We start from the raw sequence: 20,088 nt of genomic DNA, 5'->3' as shown, positions 1-20,088 counted from the left end.
GACTTAAGAGTTGCCCCAAGAATTTACCAGGATTGTTTAAATGCCCAGATATCTACACTCAAACTCTCCTTGCATTCTAACATTCCAACTAGCTACGAGACCTCACATTCAATTGTGCACAATTCAATAGTGCTCTAAAATTTACACTTAACATGATATAATTCTATACTTGTGGACTTTTTAGGATAATTTCATGGGTAATTTTCACCATCAGGGATTTTTGCCGTAAAGGCTGAGTACAAGTCCGTGATAACAGTGTGACTCTAGCTTTCCACAGCCATTTTCAATCTGTCCTATTAGTATAGGCACATCCCCTGTTACTGTGCGTTGCTGTAGTACGTACGCTTCACAGGTGTTACGTTTTTTAGCAAATTGAAGGCAAGATCCTCCATCAACAGAAAGATCAGGACTCGCTTTTTTACCGAGGTATGCCTGTATTCAGCAGAAAGGGAAAAGGGCAGGCTCAGAGAATCTATTCTTAACTTCCTAAGCCTAATTGAGAGGGACATTCTATCTTCTAAATCTGAGACTTTCTCATCTCCCGTCTTTTCTGGGGTGGAATGGACCAGTAAAGACAGATAACTTCGGGGATGGAGTGGGCAAGGAGCTGGACGGACACTCCCGGAACTGTTATTTAAATTCCGTTTGGAGAACCGGGCAGAGGGCGGCCCCAGAAAAGGGGGTGCCTGAACTGCAGGAGGAGCAAAGGCCGCAGGTAATTTACGTGACAGCTCTTACCTCCCGCAGGCCTCTGTCCCAGCCCACCTAGCACTATAGGAACCGTGCCAAGGACCACGCCCCGCCTATTTCCGGATTGTCGCTGTCGCATGCGCAATGACGTTTCAGTCTTTTGCGGACCCCGGAAGTGCAACTCGAACTTGTTCGGGGCGCGGATCCCGAGAGAAAAAGTCAAAACAACCGCACGAGGGAGTTCGTTCGGCGAGCTGGAAGGCCACGCCTCCCCCCGCCTTCCCCCACAGCCTTGTAGCTGGGGGCAGAGCTCAGGTAGGACCTCTGTTTGCGGAGTTGTGAGCTCCCGCGGCAGGCCCTGGCGGTAATCAGAATAGGGGGCTGGCTTGGTCCGTCTGGGGTGGGGGTTGCTGGCTCCAGGGCCAGAGGCTCCTCCGAGCTATGCTCGTTTCCTGCGGACAGCTCTGCTGTACGTGCTGGACTCCGCAGATGAGCAGTTTCCAAATGCCATTTCCACTTCCGTGGCGGGGCAGGACACGTGTGTTACTAAATGACTTTCCTTACACCTGGACATTGGGGGTTCCGGGAGCCCTAGAGACCCTAAAGTAGTTGGCCCTCCTCTGCTTTCTCAGGAGGGGAGGTATTGCGGTTCTCTGGTTAAAGTTTTTTTTTTCCAGTTATCATAAAAAATTATCATCAAAGCCAAAAGCTTTACTAAATGTCATTTACAGCAGAAAGAAGGTTAAAGTGCAGCTATAAAATGTTCTCAAAAGTTGCGGCGTGCACGGACGCTGGTGGGGCATTTAAATGGGATTTATTCTTAGTTGCATACTTTTGACTTAGATACAAAGTTAGGTATATTTTGGAAGCAGTCTTTACTTTCCTTCATCCAGAGATTTAACATATTCTTCTAGTGCTCCACAGTGTGTATCTGTTGGGCTAAGTAACCAGTTACTTAATTTTTGGCTATGTATATTGACAGCCAACTTTCTTGCATTTGTCCATTTTCCCAAATCCTGTGAAAGTTGTAAAGAGAAAATACTGTGGTTCTTAGACCACCAAGTTCCTTGTAACTTTTATAAAATATGTGCAATGTGTTATTTGTTATGCAATACATAGTATCTTTTTGCCCTAAAGCAATATTAGAAGTAAGTTCTTTCTCCTTGTTCTTTATCCAGCATTATGAGGGACAGATATACTGTATTCATTTAGTGTATTTAGAAGCTGGATCAGAGACAACTGTTTGCAGTGCTTAATTAAGGTCTTACTGTCACTGCTGGTACCAGGCTTCTGTCTGACTTTTAAACTAGGTGTTCCTTGTACACCCGTCACCAGTGAAGCCTGAACAGTGATGCTTTGGAGGGCTTTGAGGCAGTGGCTGCTACAAGGCTGGTAGATGGTACCAAGGCCACAAGGGAAATATGTGAAGCTGTGAATATCTGTCTGTTCATTTATCAAATATTTACTGGCTCCCTTCAATGTGCTGGGTAGTGTTCTAGGTGCTGGGAATACAGTTGTGTCCAATAAAGTCCTTCTTGTGCTCCTGCAGTTTACATTGTAGTGAATGAAGAAAGAAAACATGTGTGTGAGGTAAAATCAATGAAGAAAAATAAAGCTTGTTATGGGGAGAGAGATGCTGTTTGGAAGGTGTGCAGTCTACCTAGCATACTATAAGTTTTTCAGACCACGTGTCATATAATTTCTATCCATAAAGTAATGAAATTTAATTAATTCAGTGAGTAATGATAATTTAACATCGTTCAGCTATGTGAAAAATATTTTAGCTTATTTAAGATGGGAAGAGGTTTTTAAAAATTTATTCTTTTTTTAAAATAAATATTTCTCTTTTTTTTAGATTTCATTTATTTATCTTTAGAGGGGAAGGAAAGGAGAGAGGGAGAGAAATATCAGTGTATGGTTGCCTCTCATGCGTCCCCTGTCGGGAACTGGGAACTGGCCTGCAACCCAGGCATGTGCCCTGACTGGGAATCGAATTGAGATCCTGTGGTTCGCACGCAGGCCTGCGCTCAATCCACTGAGCTACACCAGCCAAGGCTAAAAATTTGTTCTTCATTCTTTTTTTTCCATTACCATTTAGTCCCCTTACACTCCCCTACCACCACCCCCAGCAATCACCACAGTTTTTTTAATCCAGAATGGTTAATGGGACATTAGTTAAATGTGACACATCTGTTTTTTAAAAAACATTATTGAATGTTTTATATATTATCGTAGTCTATTAAAAATTATTGGGTTTCTATTAACTATTTTAGTTGTAAAGGTCATTTAAATCAATTATTGTACTTTTATTAATTTTTAAATTATTTTATTTATTTTTTATTGTTCAAGTACAGTTGTCTCCACTCTCCCCAACCATCCTCCCCTTTGCCACCAACCCCCACCTCCCATTGTCAATCCTATCCACCTTCAGCTTTGTCCATGGGTCCTTTATGCATGTTTCTTGACGTCACTTCCCCTTTTCCCCATTATCTCCTCCCATGTCTTTGGTTACTGTCAGTTTGTTCTTTATTTCAATGTCTCTGGTTATATTTTACTTGCTTGTTTGTTTTGTTGATTACAATTCATTTATAGATGAGATCCTATGGTATTTGTCTTTCACTGCCTGGTTTCTTTCATTTAGCATAATGCTTTCCAGTTCATCCATGATGTCATGAAGGGTAGGAGTTCCTTCTTTCCTTCTGCTGCATAGAATTCCGTTGTGTAAATGTACCCCAGTTTTTTGATCCACTCATTTACTGAAGGGTAAATTGTCTATTGTAAATTGCGCTGCTATGAATATTGGGGTGCATAGGTTCTTTTGAATTAGTGTTTCAGGATTCTTAGGGTATAATCTCAACAGTGAAATTGCCAGGTCAGAGGCAGTTCCATTTTTAGTTGTTTTTTTTTTCAGGAAATTCCATACCTTTTTCCATAGTGGCTGCATCAGTCTGCATTTCCACCAGCAGTGTATAAGAGTTCCCTTTTCTCCACAATTTCCCCAGCGCTCGTTGTTGTTGATGATTTGTTTATAATGACCATTCTCACCCGTGTGAAGTGGTATCTCATTGTGATTTTAATTTGCATCTCTGATAGCTAGTGATGCTGAGCATCCTTTCATATGTCGCTGGACCCTTTGTATGTAATCCTTGGAGAGTGTCTGTTCAGGTCCTTTGCCCATTTTTAAATTGGGTTGTTTGTCTTCCTTGTGTGGAGTTGTGTGAGTTCTTTATGTATTTTGGAGGTCAAACCCTTGTCTGAGATATCGCTGACAAATATGTTTTCCCATATGTTTGGTTTCCTTTTCATTTTGTTGATGTTTTCTTTAGCTGTGCAGAAGCTTTTTATTTTGATGAAGTCCCACTTGGTTATTCTTTTCTTTATGTCCCTTGCTCTAGGGGACATATTGGTGAAAATATTGCTGTGTGGAATTTCTGAGATTTTCCTGCCTATATTCTTCTCTAGGACTTTTATGGTGTTGTGACTTACATTTAAGTCTTTTATCCATCTTGAGTTTTTTGGGTTTTTTTTTGTATGGTGCAAGTTGGTGGTTGATGGTGGTTGAGTTTCATTGTTTTGCATGTACCTGTCCAGGTCACCTGTCTAGATCTCCCAACACCATTTGTTTTTTTTTTTTTTTAAGATTTTATTTATGTATCTAGAGGGAAAGGGAAGGAGAGAAGGGGAGAAATATCAATGTATGGTTGCCTTTCATGAGTCCCCTGCTGGGAACTGGCCTGCAACCCAGGCATGTGCCCTGACCGGGAATCGAACCGCGATCCTGTGGTTCGCAGGCCCACACTCAATTCACTGAGCTACACCAGTCAGGGCCCAACACCATTTGTTGAAGAGGCTATTTTTACTCCATCTTATGCTCTGCCCCCTTTGTCAANTATGGTGTTGTGACTTACATTTAAGTCTTTTATCCATCTTGAGTTTTTTGTGTTTTTTTTTTTGTATGGTGCAAGTTGGTGGTTGATGGTGGTTGAGTTTCATTGTTTTGCATGTGCCTGTCCAGGTCACCTGTCTAGATCTCCCAACACCATTTGTTTTTTTTTTTTAAAGATTTTATTTATGTATCTATAGGGAAAGGGAAGAAGAGAAGGGGAGAAATATCAATGTATGGTTGCCTTTCATGAGTCCCCTGCTGGGAACTGGCCTGCAACCCAGGCATGTGCCCTGACCGGGAATCGAACCGCGATCCTGTGGTTCGCAGGCCCATACTCAATTCACTGAGCTACACCAGTCAGGGCCCAACACCATTTGTTGAAGAGGCTATTTTTACTCCATCTTATGCTCTGCCCCCTTTGTCAAATATTAATTGACCATAGAGACATGAGTTTACTTCTGGGCTCTCTATTCTGTTCCATTGACTTGTGTGTCTGTTCTTATGCCACTACCAGACTGTTTTGATTACAATGGCCTTGTAATATACTTCTGATATCAAGTATTTTGATCCTTCCTACTCTGTTCTTTCTTAAAATTGCTGTGGCTATTTGGGGTTATTTATAGTTCCATATAAATTTTCGAAATGTTTATTGTATATCTGTGACATATGTCATTGGTATTTTAGTAGGGATTTTACTGAATCTATTATTTGCCTTGGGTAGTATGGAGATTTTGATGATACTAATTTTTCCAACCCATGAACATAGTATATGCTTCCATTTATTTGTGTCTTCCTTAATTTCTCTCTTTAGTGTTGTGTAGTTTTCTGAGTACAGGTCTTTTACCTCCTTGGTTGGGTCTATTCCTAGGTAGATTATTGTGCTTTAATTTAATGAAGAAAAAATTGTACCACAATTTTGCGTATCACTCTTTGGCAAATTAAAATTGATTAATTTGCTACAGATGAGGTGTCGATGTCTCGCTCAAAATTTTACTGATTAAAGTTAGAGACAGTAGTGCTGTGCTGCTTTCTCTGATACTGTTCTGTTTTGTTTTATGAGAACAGTTCATTTTTGTAGTATAGATACTGCAATATAGAAAATTTTTGCTGTAGAGAAAAATAGGAATACAGATCATTGAAGTAAAACATTTATCATATGTTTCCATTTCTTTTTTAAAAATTATATTTATTTATTTTTAGGGAGAAGGGATGGGAGGGAGAAGGAGAGGAAGAAAAACATCGATGTGAGAGTGAACCTTGATTGGTTGCCTCTCTCATGCACTGATCAGGGATCATACCCTCAACCTAGGCATGTGCCTGACTGGAAATCAAACTGGAGACCCTTCAACTTGCTGGAGGACACCCATCCACCTGAGCTGCCTTGGTCTGGGCTGTTATCATTTCTTTAGAGCACATTTCTTTAGAGCACATTTCTTTAGAGCACATTATAGTATTTATTTTAGCTATAGTCTAGATGTTGACAATGTACTTGAGGTTGATTTGCTCAGATGTTAGAGAGGTACTAGTAAGACTAAGATTGTGGATTTGGGGTCTTGTAAGGACCTTATTTAGTAGCTTATTATTGAATGATCACAATTTGTATCCATCAGTAACTACTGAGGGCTGTGGGATGTGGGTAGTATTCCTGTCTGTTGCTAATCATAGTGCCATCAAATATGATCTGAATAACTGAAAAGATACTATATTTGGTTCGACAGACACACTACCTCTATTTAAAAAGCAATTCAGAATTAGTATCCAAGGTAATGAAGGAGTGTGAGTCATACCCTTTTAATGTACAAAGCATAGTTTAGTTTTATGTGCTTTTTTAGGACATGGAACAAACTAAAATTATGACCAAGATTATATTTTCAAGGTGAGGCATTTAAAAAATTTGAGAAGTTCGATTAATGGATGGGTGAGATGCTCTCTTGATTTAGGCAGTTCTTTTGGGTATCATCATTTTTATCTGTAAAATATAAATGATTCTGTTACTAACTCCAGAAGTTTGGAAATTAATCATCTTGATCGATTTGGCTTAACACCCTGTAATGTAGTTGGAATACTTATCTTAAATGGTCATATCCAGGAAGTGGGTAGGAAGGATCAGTCAAGAACATTGAGGAAGTTCAGGTAGAAAAGAAAGGAGGTCTGTCACTGGGGATTAACAGGGATGAATGAACAGGGATAGGACTCTGGTCCCAAAAGAGATGGGGAGAAGGGAGGATAAACAGGCAAAGGCCCAAGATGTACCATAGTTTTGGACTATAAGATGCACCCCTCCCCCCATTTGGGAGGAATAATTGTTAATGCTGCTGTTGAGTTCTGTTTACATTTACATTGGTGAAATATTATGTTATTTATGTTATTGAGTATTTTACCAATTTTTTGCTTCAATTTTTTTTTCTATTTTCTTCCTCTAAAACCTAGGTGCATCTTATGGTCGAAAAATATGGTAAATTAGTTGAAATATGAGGGAAGGAAAACAGGGCCATGGGATCACAGTTATTAGAATCAGTAAAAGGTGGGTACGTAGTCATAAGGCATTCCAGACCCCACATTTAAGGATCTGACATGCTGGTTGTCATGCCCGCTATAAACATAAGACTTTAGCAAAATATTTTGTATTATGATAGAATTATATATAGGGTGCTATAAGAGAATCACATTGCCTTGCCTGGGGTTATATAACGACTTTGTTGAGAAAATGATGCCTAAACTGAGAACTTAAAAATTAGTCAGTTAAATGTGAAATGGAAAAGCATTTTATACAAAAGAAATAGTTATCAGCAGTCTGATGTTTGTAAAGACAAAAAGGAATTTGCAATTACTAGAGCAGAAAGTTCGACTGTAGTTAAAAATGGAGTTGGAGGAAGAGATAGAAGCCAAGTCATTGGTGGGGGCATAAGATGTGAGGAGAGAAGAAGGCTTGTGTAGTTTGCTCTGGAGCTCAGACTTGGCCTCTCTAGGCAATGGGAAATACTGAATGGTTTCTCTTGTCTCCTATGTAAAGAATTTAATTTAGCTCCAAAAGAGGTCCGGCCTTTGTCTTCAGCTTCTGTGTATGGTAATTTCTAGCATCTTTGTTTGCCTGGGGGCCCTGGGTCACATTGTAGAACAATGTAATTTATTTAGGGTGGGGGCTAGCCATTTCCCTATAGTTTTAGGATGGGGACTGCCTACCTCTGAAATGATTCGGACCCCGGCCAGCAGCATCCGTGTGTTGTGGCTGCGAGAGACAAATTCGCAGGGACTACAGGAGTCCTGTGGAGAAAAACGGATGGCATGGCCACTCTCTAAGTGAGAGAGAGCTCCCTGACCCCTGCCTGGACAGGCTTTTATCGTTTATCTTGGTGCATTACATTGAGGATGGTCCTCATTTACTATGCATGGATTCGCTATAGGTGATTACCTTTTACAAATAACAAAGGAAAAAATGTTGCTAATTACTTCAAAGAGAAAGATGTTACAGATCAAAGGAAAAAGTGGTTGAACTGGTTATGCTCCATACTTGAGAGGTTTAGCACAGATTTTAGGAAGTTACTTTAAAGACATGTAGTAAACATTTGCTGCCTCAATCCAGGGTGAGGGAGTTTTAGCAAAAGCAAGTCTCATAACAGCCTAGGTACAATGCAGGCCTGATTCTCCATAGGAGAACCTATCTGTGGGTGTGGCTCCTGTGTGCCAGACCTTGCTTCCCACTGGCTTTTCCGAGTGGGAGCTGGGCTACATTCCCATGCCACGTGGAATGGTTCCCTATACAGAAAGCCTAACTGTATGATTTAGGGTCAGGGTTTTGGGTCTGTGGTATCACCTGACCTGGGAACTGAGATCAACCACGTGGCCAACCATCCCCAGTGGAACCCTAATAAAACTCTGAACACTGTGTCTCCTGTTAGCTTTTCTGGTTGGCAACACTCCATGCATATTGGCAGAGATACATGTAGATACTGGCAGAGTAATGTGTCCACGAGTTAGTCCATTGGGAGATGACATCAGAAGCTCCATGTTTGGTCCTTTCTTGAACTCTGTCCTATCTACTTCTCTTCTTCCATGTCAATCTTTATTCTTTCCCTGTAATAAACCATAACTGTGACTATAACAGTTTTTAGTGAGTTCTCTGAGACTTTTTAATAATAACAGTAATAATAATAATTTATTATCTACTAATAATTCTAGAGTGTTAGTGAATCTGAGGGGACTTTGGGAATTCTCAGCACTTATAATTGGTGTTAGAAGTGGGGCTAGTCTTTTGTGTGGACTGTACCCTCTAACTCTGTATTTGTCCAAAAACTTTCATATGTCCTTTCTCTGTTCCTTCCTTTCTCTGGTTAGGAACAGAGATGGTCTTAGAACTTGAAAACAGGGCCAAATGAACTGATGATGTTGAAGTAACCTATCTTCTAAGATTAGAGAATGTTTGGGAAAGTATTAAGAATACTATAACACAAATGACCCTGAGCATAATAAAATCCTCTAGTACTTTCCTTCCTAATTGATATGGACTGAATTGTGACCCCCCCCACACACACCCCAATTCATATGTTGAAGCCCTAATTCCCAAGAAAGTGATTATACTTAAATGAAGTCATGGGGTGGAACCCTGATCTAATAATATGTGTTCTTATAAGAAGAGTCGTCAGAAATCTCCCTGGATTGCTCTCCCCACCCAGTAAGTCCCTAGCAGGAGATGGCTGTCTATGAGCCAGAAAGAGACTTCTCACCAGAAACCATCCCTGCTAGACCTTGCTCTGGGATGTATGGCCTCCAGAATTGTGAGAAAATACATTTCTGTTGTTTATGGCACTTAGTCTCTGGTATCTTGTTATGACAGCCTCAGCAGACTAATATACCAGTTAATCAGTGATTGGATTGCTTGTGCTTTAATAGAGGAATGTTTAGAGTTTGATGAATTTAATTTTCCATACCATCCACTTTAAAGTGAATCATCTGAAATTGTTCCACAACTTGAAAGAAGAAATTTATTGGAAAGAAAAAATTAATAAAGAATTTTAGATATATACCATCTAAAGAGAAAAAAAGAAAGTACATGAAAGTTGGAAGAAAGGAAGAAGGAAAATGGAATGAAAGATGATAGAAAAAATAATACATTGTATAATGCTTTAAAAAGAGCCAATCTATTTTTTCTCTGTGTTTTGAAAATAGTTCACCGGAGAAATTTTACCTTCTAATAAGATTTATTACGGATTTCTTTTAAAGATTATTTTTCTAGAACTGTCTTTGGAGAAAGAAGGGGAAGTGGGTAACTGATGTCTCACCTGAATAGCTTCTGTTTTATAAGCTGCTACAGTATTTTTTAATACTGTATTTTTGTATGCCTTATGCAAAGTGGTGGTGTTTTTTACAAGAAAAAAAAAACTCTTGGGGAATTTTAAAAAAAGGTCCTTTAAACCATTAAAAGATGGATATAGCCTGGGTTTATTAAGAACTTAACCTGCTACAGTTTGATATTCCTAGGACTTTGAGAGTGAATAGAGAGGTTTCAATTAGATATAAAATCAAAGCAGATTTTAATAGAACTCAAATAAAGATATGTATCCATGTATATTTTGTGTGAGTTCCTATTTCTTGGCAAGATGGAAGCATTTTTTTCAGTAAATAACAGTGAAAAATCTAGGAGGGAATATAGGACCTTTCAAGTTTAGAGAAACTAAGTATAATATATGAATTATAAGCAGTAACTTTTTACTTATGGATATAGAAATGGTGTAACATTTTACAAATTTACCAGTAAAATGTCAAAAAACTTGGAATAGAGAAAAATGACACAAAAATAAGACTTGGAATTATGTGTTTGCAAGGAATTTAATTATAAGCATTGACATTAGAATTAGTCATGGATAGTAATGACATGTCAGGAACCATGTTATCCAAACATAGATATGGCATAGGGAGATATGTCATCAGTTTTAAATGATGAAGTTTCAGGCACCTGGATATGTACATAGATGGTAAATACCTGAGAGCAGAGGGAAATATTAATATGTTTTAAATTTTTATTATGATTATTTTTAAAGATTTTATTTATTTATTTATCTTTAGAGGGCAAGGAGAGAGGGAGAGAAACATCAATGTATGGTTGCCTTTCGTGCGTCCCCTGCTGGGAGTTGGCCTGCAGGGAACCGGCCTGCAACCCAGGCATGTGCCCTGAGTGGGAATTGAACCGCGATCCTCTGGTTCATAGGCATGTGCTCAATCCACTGAGCTACGCCAGCCAGGGCTAAATTTTTATTATTTTTAAATAATATTTTTATTTTATTCCAACAAGCCTGAAGAAGTGTCAGTTACCTGTGCCATTATAGGAGCAACATGGTTTAACTATTCGAAAAATGGGAGTAATCATGTAGGCTCAATTTTGAAAAGTACTTTTGACCTGATTGCACTTCTGGAGAATTATTATTATTATTCTGGAGTTCCTGAAGTCTTATTTTTATTATTACTGGTATATTTTTGCCCTGGATGTTGCTGAACTTTATGGGAGAATACTAGATAATTATGCCCCCTATAATACTTAATAAAGCATAGTTTGAAATTGGATGCCTCCAGGCAAAATGGACAATCTTTAATGTTTTAAAATTAGTTTCCAGCTATTTTATGTAAAGACCTAGGTGTTTGGTTCTTCCTGAAAAAAGACTATAAACACTTCCAGCACACTGGACCTTCATTTCATGTAGCCGCCTTCAGGTGAATGGCAGCTCTCCTGAAGTAAGGCATGGGTTTTCCAGTTTGTTTTAGTCTTTATACTCATCCAGGGTAAGCTTGACTTTAGAGTGCCTCACTGCTTGCGTTTACTCCATTAATTTTCTGGTGTCTGTAGACGTCTGAATTTTTTATTCTTGCCTTATACAAGCTTGAACATGGATACTGTTTATTTTTGCCTTTCTGTGGCTATACTGCACCCTTTTACTTTTATTTTCCTAGATACCGACAATGATTGGGGTATGGCATTCATTTTAGACTCCCTCTACGAGTCTACTCTGCCCATGCTGTAAATTAGGTTTTTTTTAAAGATTTTATTTATTTATCTTTAGAGGGGAAGGGAAGGAGAGAGGGAGAGAAATATCAATGTATGGTTTCCTCTCATGTGTCCACTGCTGGGAATTGGCCTGCAACCCAGGCATGTGCCTGGGAATCGAACAGTGATCTTTGGTTCGCAGGCCTGCACCCAGTCCACTGAGCTACACCAGCCAGGGCTAAATTAGATTTTTTAAACCTTGTGCTCTAATGACCTCCCCTAAACTGTCAAGGCAGTGGTACGGTCTTTTCTGTAGGTTTGTTCTTGCCTGAGTTTTAAACAGGATGGCTCTAGATTTGGTTCTAGGATTCAGCAAAGTTGATTTCATTGGAGACCATTTTGAGCCTCTTTGTTTTAGCATCAAAGCATTTTTTTTATCTATATCCTGATTTTTAAGGTCTTTTCTTACCTTTTGCTAGGTGACTGTTATAAATTAGTTTACACTAATGTATTTGACAGGTAATTGTGATTAGAACATTGTTTATAAATAATATTTCATTATTTTGAAAGTATGAGTGATAATGATGGTGAAAATTTTATCTGCATTAGAATTACTATAAGTACTTTTAAGAAAGTAGACAATCATTGTTATCATTAAGAGCAAACTATTTAAGGCCCTGCCTGGCTGGAGTGTTGTCCCAGTGCACCAGGGTCACGGGTTCTACCTTTGGTCAGGCACATGCAAGAACCGGCCAGTGAATGCGTGAATGACTGGAGCAACAAATCCATGTTTCTCTTCTCTCTGTCTCTTTTTGTTCCTCTCTCTTTCTTTACTCTTTCGCTAAAATCAATACATTAAACGGTTTTCAGGAACAACTGTAAAGGACACATGGACAAAACCAAGGTGGGGGTGGAATCAAGGGAGGGAGGTGGGTTTGGCTGGGATGGAGGGTAAATGCAGGCAACTGTAATTGAACAATAAAATAAGTTAAATAAATAAAATCTTTTAAAAGTCAATACATTAAAAATATAAAACAAGCTAATACTTATGAATATTCTCAATAAACAATATAATTATTTTTATCCAAAGTGGGTGTTTTTAACTGTTCTAGTTAAAAAATAATGTCGCTGTCAATGAGTAAAAACTTTCAGCAAGATCAATTCTTATACTGAAAATACTGAGTTATGTAAGCTAATTTTCCATTATTTTTTAAATTCAAAGAGAGTAAAAGAAAACATTCTTGTTTTGGTAAATCCAAAGGAAGAGCCTTCCTCACATAAAAAATAGATTATTGCTGAACTGGAAAATCGGTAAGCAGTTCAGTGATGATGAGAATGAATGAATCTGAGAGCTTAAGTGATGCCCCCTAGTTCACTGCAGATTTAAGTATATATTGTCTATTGCTGTGTAACAAATTATCCCAAAATTTAGCAGCTGAAAAATAAAGACATTTATTGTCTTACACACCCTTTTAGGTGCAGGAATTTTGGAACAGCTTGGGTGGGTGTTTCTGGTTTAGGATCTCTCATGAGATTGTGGTTATAGTGTCATTCAAGGCTCAGACATCTGTAGTTTGATTGGGTCTGAGGGATCCACTTTCAAGCTCACTCATGTGGCTGTTGGCAGGCAGCTTCACTTACTTACTAGACAGGTCTGTTCATAGGGCTGTTTACAACATGATTTTCCTTGAGCGGTGACTTGAGAGAGTAAGAGAGCACCCAGGATGGAAGCCACAGTCTTTTATAACATAAACTCAGGTTTATGTTTAGTACTGATCATACAGATCAACTTTGGTACGGAGTGAGAGGAGACTACATGAGGGTATGAGTAACAGGAGGTGGAAAGCTGGCTGTCATGGTCTACCCTCCAGCCCCCAGTGGTTTATGTTCTTCCCACATGCAGAATAAACAACTGCTTCTCAGGGTCCTCAAATGTCTCATTCTGTTACCATATTATCTCAAATTCTGGAGTCTCATCTGTAAGTCAGGTCCAGGTAGAGGCAGGGTGTAGTTCCTTAAACACAGCTCCTTCAGTACAGTTTCCTCCACTTGCCTCTCCTCCCCCCAATACCCAAACACTCAACATGCTGTGGGGGGACAGGCACACGGTAACTGCTGTAGGTATTCTTGTTCTACAAGGGAAAATGGGGACACAAAGGCACCACTGGTTCCCAGCAGTTCTGAGGTCCAGTTGGGCAAATATTGGAAGTTTCTTAATTAGGCCTGAAGCCTGGGAATATTCATGGTTCTTAGCTTTGCCTTCTGTATTCCTGGTTTAACTATTTTTTTTTTTTCCATGAGAGATAGCAGGTATTTGCAGGCTAGTGGTTTCTGCAGCCTGCTTCCTGCAAGTAGAATGTTAGGGTCCAGAGGTCTCTCTTCATTTAAAATATATTCAATCTTTTAAATATTAAGTGAAAATATATATTAATATTTTATCCGTCTCGTTGAGGTTCTGTGAATTCTATTGAGATACATTCTTGTAGACAAAAGCCACACCTATGCATTTCTTCTGAGATAAATCCTTGTACACTTTGGGCTCCCATTAAGAAGGCTGAGGGACAAATGCCCTCAAGCTCCCTAAACCTTTAATTATTTGAGAGGATCAATAAAACACACTCTACTCTCTTTAGAGGGCCTTTTTGTGTAACTGACTAGTATTTCGAGGTACCACCTTTGGTATTTTTGAGGTTTTAGCAAAAGATTTTTTCAGTCATACTCCCAACTTCATTTTTGAGCCATGTTTTCCTGGCAGTGCCCTGGAATTATCTTTGCTCAAAATCCATTTCTTAATTTTATCATCATTTCATTTCTGGAGAGAAATTTTTAATAGACTTTATTTTTAAATGAGTTCTGGGTTCAGAGCAAAATTGAGTGGGCAGTTCAGAGGGTCCCCATATTTGTTCTACCCCCACACCTGCACAGTCTCCTCAACTGTCAACATCCCACATCGGGGTGGCACATTTGTTACAGTTGATCAGCATAACATTGACATAACGTTACCGTCCAAAGGCCATAGTTTACATCAAGGCTTTGTCTTACCCTTGCACTTTCTGTGGGTTTGAGAAAATGTAGAGTGACATGTACCCACCATCAGTATTATACAGAACAGTTTGAACTAAAATAGTTTTACTGCCTGTCATCCTTCCTTCTCCCCTAACCACCCCTCAACTGCTAGTATTTTTACTGTCTCAATGGTTTTGCCTTTTCTAGGATTGACATGTGCACTGGCCCATAGTGCTTGTGGCGTCATGGATGAGATATGAGACAAATTCACATGGACCAATGAGTCCTGTGGAGGAAAAGGGATGGCGTGGCTACTCCCTCAAGGGTGTAGTGCCTTGGAGTGGCCCCGTCACTTTCTCAAGGGAAGAACACGCTGACCTTTGCCTAGACAGGCTTTTATTGGGTTTAATTTGCACAGGAATACAGGTCAAACTCATTCATTATTGTCAGGCAGTAAGGATCAAACAATAGCATATAAAGAACTATTAGGGCTTCTGAGTCAGGGTCTGTCAGCTAAAAGCCTACAAAACTTTGGGAAACAAACTCATTTCCTGCTTGGACCTTTATCATTTAACTAAGAACATTCTTAGCAAAGCAGGCTTCACAGAATTTTATGTATCCTTTCTCAGGCCTGATCACTCTGGGGAGCCTGCCCTTTCCAGCACCCTCTATCATTGTTTCAGGCTTAAGCCAGGCAGAGGAGGCAAGATAGCCAAGGAATTTTAGGAAACTTATACTAGTGAACAGAATGAGGACTCAGGCCTTGTCAAAGCTGAGGGGCAAGGGTCCATCACCCCCTTTCTCCATAGCCCCCCAAGTTCTTCCCTGGGGCCTCCACATGATCATGCCTGTCTTAGGTGGTTCCCCCCTTGGGTAATCTTACCCATCACTGGCTAACTGATCAAGCATTGGGGGCCAGTTATGAAAAAAGGAGCAGAAGCAATGCTCCTGCTAGGGAGATAAGCTTTGTCTTCTTAGTGGCTTATGGTCCGAAGGTCTCTCACTCAGCCTCAGCTGTGGGAGGTTTACAGCTCCAGAAACCATGCATGGCGGCTCCCAACGTAGAAGATCATATAGTTAGAATCATATAGTATATAGCCTTTTCAGATTGGCTCCTTTTACTTAGTAGTATGCGTTTGTGTCCTTCCTCTTTTCGTGGCTCGAAAGCTCATTTTTTCCAGTGCCAAGTAGTATTCTATTGTGAGGAGGTATGTACCACTGCTGATGTATTCATTCACCTGCTGAAGACATCTTTCTTATTTCTAAGCTTGGCATTAATGAGTAAGGCTGCTATGAACATCCGTGTTCAGGTTTTTGCAAGTTTTCAACTGATGGCGGTAAATACCAAGGAGAGTGGTTTCTAGATTATAGGGTGGGAGTATACTTAATTTTGTAAGAAGTTGCCAAAATTGTCTTCCAATGTGGCTATACCATCTTGTAGCATTTGGTGTTGTCCATATTTAGGATTTTGGCCATTCTAAGAGGTGTGTAGTGGTATCTCATTATTGTGATAATTTATAATCTTCCAAGTGACAAGTTGAGCATCTTTCATCATCTTATTTGCCATTGGTATATCTTCTTTGGTGCAGTGTCTATTCAAGTCTCTTGCCCATTTTTAAAATTGAGGTTTTTTTTCTTTACTGTGCAGTTTTTAAGAATGTGCTGTGTATTTTCAATAAGATACCTTTATCAGATATGTCTTCTGCAGATAGTCTGTGGCTTGTATTTTCATTCTCTACCAGGGTGTTCAGCCTTTTAGTGTCTCTGGGCCACACTGGAAGAAGAAAAGTTGTCTTGTTAAATACACAAACACTAATTAAAACTGATGAGCAAAATAAAGGTTTTAAGTAAGTTTATGATTTTGTGTTGGGCCACATCCATAGCCATCCCGGGCTGCCTGAGGCCAGCAGGCCATGGGTTGGACACCCCTGCTAGATAGTATCTTTCCCAAAGCAAGTCTTTTCCCCCCTTTTATAGTTCTTTCACTATTTTCCCTCTTGCTTCTCACATTTCACTGTAATTATCAAAAAGAACCAGGTAGCACATTCAGTACTCTGGTTGGAAATCTCCTTAGCAAGGTCAGCCACTTCATTAGGTACATTTCCCATTTTCTGTATAACTCCATGGGACAGTATTACTAATGTGTCTGCCACGACATAGCAAGAATCACCCCTTCCTTAAGTTTCCAATAACATTTACTTTGCTTTCTTACAAGTTCTCACCTACAGCCTTGTCAAGAGCCATGGGACTTCTCTTAACAGGTTCTTCAGGGTGTTTTAGGCTTTCTCCAGCATTCTTCTCACAGCCCCCTGCCTGGTTCCAAAGCCACTCTCACATTTTAGTTTCATGAAATAGCAACACTCCACTTCCAGGTATGAAAATGTGCATCTATTGATGCCCTAAAAGAAATCCTTGTGTCCTAAGTACTAACCTGTCTTACAGGTTTTTGTAAGACAAATTATACGGGTCACTGACTTACGGCAAAATTTGAACTTGCAGCTTTGAAGGAAAGAGTGGGACTTTGGTAACTGGGATGGGTACACGTGGGCAGATTCGAATGGGGCTTGGAACCCTGGGTCTCTCAATTCTGTTAAACCTCTTTTGTCAGTAGAAGCAGTCCTCCTGCTCCTTCCCAGGAAGTCTATATTGAAGATATAAACTTACTGTATTTTAGAAACGTCATCTTTGATATAGTGTATTTTAATTGTTTTATTAAATTTTCTTTGGCACAAATGTCTGAATTATATTATTTCCATATTTGTTGTTATTGATATTTTTAAAATTCATTTTCTTAATTTAGGTGTTCCCTATTCAGTTGAATACTTTGTGGGGTGAATTTCTGTTCTGTTCTCATGAATTTATTTCAATTTACACCTCTTCTCTTGCTTTTTTTCTGAATGGCCCTTATTCCGAACTGACATTTTTGTTGGCTCACTGACTAGAGGGATTCTTGAGTTTAAGAAGTCAGTCCCCCAATATTGATTATGTCAGGAATCATTTTAAAATGGAAGGGATGTACTACTTTTTGTACTGTTTTAGGACTTCACACAAGCCTAATGTATATTGTACAGTTTATAACCACTATTAAAATAGAAACTGGGATTGTGAGAACTCACCTCTATGCCCTTCCAGTGTGTAATTTTATGTTTTCAATCTTTAAACATGCTTTAAATAATATTCCTTTACTTAGTGATCTTTAAAATGTCAGCAGTGGAAGTGTGCAGCTTACTTTGGGATTCTTGTGTGTGTGTGTGTGTGTGTGTGTGTGTAAGTGTAAAACCAGGTTTATATCAACAAATACTGAAGTATATGAATGTTGTCATTATAAATTAAATAAAACCCATCAGCCACATTAAGAGCAATGCTACAAGTTTATAGAAGCTCTGCCAAGTTATTTTTAGTAAGACTGCAGGTTGTAACTTAGGGACTAAATAGCGCCTGAGGCCTTATAGCAAAACTTTTGTGGCCCTTACCTGGGAACTCAGTTGGTTAGAACATTGTCCCAATGTGCGAAGGTTGCAGGTTTGTTCCTGGTCAGGACACATAAACAAGAATCAATCAGTGAATGAATAGGTAAGTGGAACAACAAATCGATGTTTCTCTTTCTCTCCTTTTTTCTCTCCCTCTACCCCCTTCCCTTCCTCCTCCTTTCCCTCCCACCCTCTCCCTTTCTCCTCTCCTCCCTTTCTTTCTCTCTAAATCAATTAAAAATAAATTAATAAATCTTTAAAAAGTTGTGGATAATATTTCAAATGAATAAAATAAGGCTTATTTAAAATAAAACATAGGCCTTTAAATGTACACTCAGACAGCACTGGGGCTAATTCTTTGTTAGTTCAGGCAGCTTTATAATTTTCTTACTGCTAATTTGTGTACCAATAAAGGATGGTTGAATCAACATCTGTTTTTCAGTGAAAGGAAGTTTAACACTCATGCAGAAAAAGCAGTATTTTCAGCATTTGTCATTTAAACAACTAGAAATGAGTTTAACAAAATGTTATGTTCAGACAAATCACCAGATAAAATGTTTTATGGTTATTTTATTCTCATTCTAACAAGTCCTCTCTCCAGTGGCTGCTGTTACAGCATTTTCTTTTTTCACTTTATTTTGGGAAAACAAGAGAAGTTGTTATTATTTTTTGTCTTAGAGTTAAAGCCCGTTTTGTGTCATGTTGAGAGACTGGCAGATGATCTTCCTTGGGAAATGTGCTTCTGTGGCTAGATGGGCTCATCTCGTAGTAGCCAGGGGGTAGATTGCTCGGAATCAAATTCTGAGTTCTCATCTTTCATTTTCAAGTTGCTTTATAACTGCCCCTTATGCCAGTATTTTAAAATTTTAATTGCTTGTATATCTTCAGAGGCAGATTTTGCTTGTTATATTTACTAATGGCAGTATACAAAGCAAAGAACAAAAACATAAATGACAGTCAACATTTTCAGAAGTATGTGGTTGTATTTTAAAATATTTTATTATAAAGTTTTGGGATATTATTTTTTCATACAGGTTTAAAAACACTTATAGTTTGTCTTTTTAAATAGCTGATGAAGAAGCTTTTGAGGAAAATTTTATTCAAAATAATGTTAACATTTTAAAACAGGCAAGGAGTCAATTGAGCTTTAATAATGCCATATTTTACTCCTATGTAATTGTTCTGAAATTTACTCAATACCACTTTATCCTTCATTCTTACACCTTCTTCCTCTACTAGGGCTTATTGTCAGCAAGACCCGAAACTTCTGACTAAATAGATGGAACTGGACATTCAGCTTTATGTTTAGAGAAAAATGCCCCAAAGAGCAAATTATAAAAAGTGGTGCTACTAAAATTATAGTATTCTTTTTCTTTTAATGTTTTTCTTTATTATTTAATTTAAAATATATTGGTGATAAAAAGATCATATGCAAACAGGATCTGTTTGTGATTATATGTACATTATATACCAGTTCAAAAGTGGCCATTCTATGCAAGTTATAGACCATAATTATATAATGAACAACTAAATTTACCTCTAATCCAAGACTCAAAACACTATCAATAACTCGCATTGACCTATGTGTTTCTCCCTGTCTCATGTCCTCCCACTTTCCAAAGGTAACCACTATTCTGAATTTTGTTTTTTTCTCATGATTTTTCTTGAAGTTTCATCACCTAAATGGTGATATCAATAAATTGTTTTAGTTTAGTTTGTTTTTGAACTCTGTATAAATGGTAGTATACTGTATGTAGTCTCCTGAGACTTGATTGTTTACTCAATATTGTTTTTGGAAAACCTATCCATATTTTTGAGTGCAAGTCTGGCTCCTTCATTTTCACTATTACTGTTCATCTCTATTAATATACTACAGTATGTCTGCCCTCGTACTGTTAGAGACCAGCCTTTTCCAGGTGTGAGAGCCAGCCTTGAAGATGGCCCTGAGTGATTTTTGCTTCTTAATATTATGCCTTTGTGTAGACGCCTTTCTGTAGTGAACAGGGTTACCCTCTGTGCCAGTAGAGTTATCGAGGGGATGATAGTGAGACTTTTGTGGC

The 20,088-nt window shown here is 38.7% G+C and overlaps 1 protein-coding gene and 1 long non-coding RNA gene across 5 annotated transcripts in view; one reads left to right on the top strand and one right to left on the bottom strand.

Moving 5' to 3' along the window:
* The window catches only part of LOC118977511 (uncharacterized), a 55,259-nt gene extending 54,367 nt beyond the window's left edge, over positions 1-892 (bottom strand). For both annotated transcript variants that reach the window (XR_005064538.1, XR_005064537.1), the window contains exon 1: positions 739-892. This is a non-coding gene — a long non-coding RNA (uncharacterized LOC118977511). The remainder of the gene's footprint in view (positions 1-738) is intronic.
* ARB2A (ARB2 cotranscriptional regulator A) overlaps positions 834-20,088 on the top strand; it is a 423,315-nt gene continuing 404,060 nt past the window's right edge. For 2 of the 3 annotated variants that reach the window (XM_037032445.1, XM_037032447.1), the window contains exon 1: positions 834-1,005. The gene's annotated coding sequence lies outside the window, so the exon portion shown is untranslated. The remainder of the gene's footprint in view (positions 1,006-20,088) is intronic. The other variant, XM_037032446.1, reaches the window with a different exon arrangement.

Source organism: Sturnira hondurensis, unplaced genomic scaffold (genome assembly GCF_014824575.4).
Source record: "Sturnira hondurensis isolate 20B ecotype Veracruz unplaced genomic scaffold, ASM1482457v3 Scaffold0021354, whole genome shotgun sequence".
Lineage (NCBI taxonomy): Eukaryota > Metazoa > Chordata > Mammalia > Chiroptera > Phyllostomidae > Sturnira > Sturnira hondurensis.
Note: the sequence above shows the minus strand (reverse complement) of the source record. Positions and strands in the feature narration are given on the sequence as shown.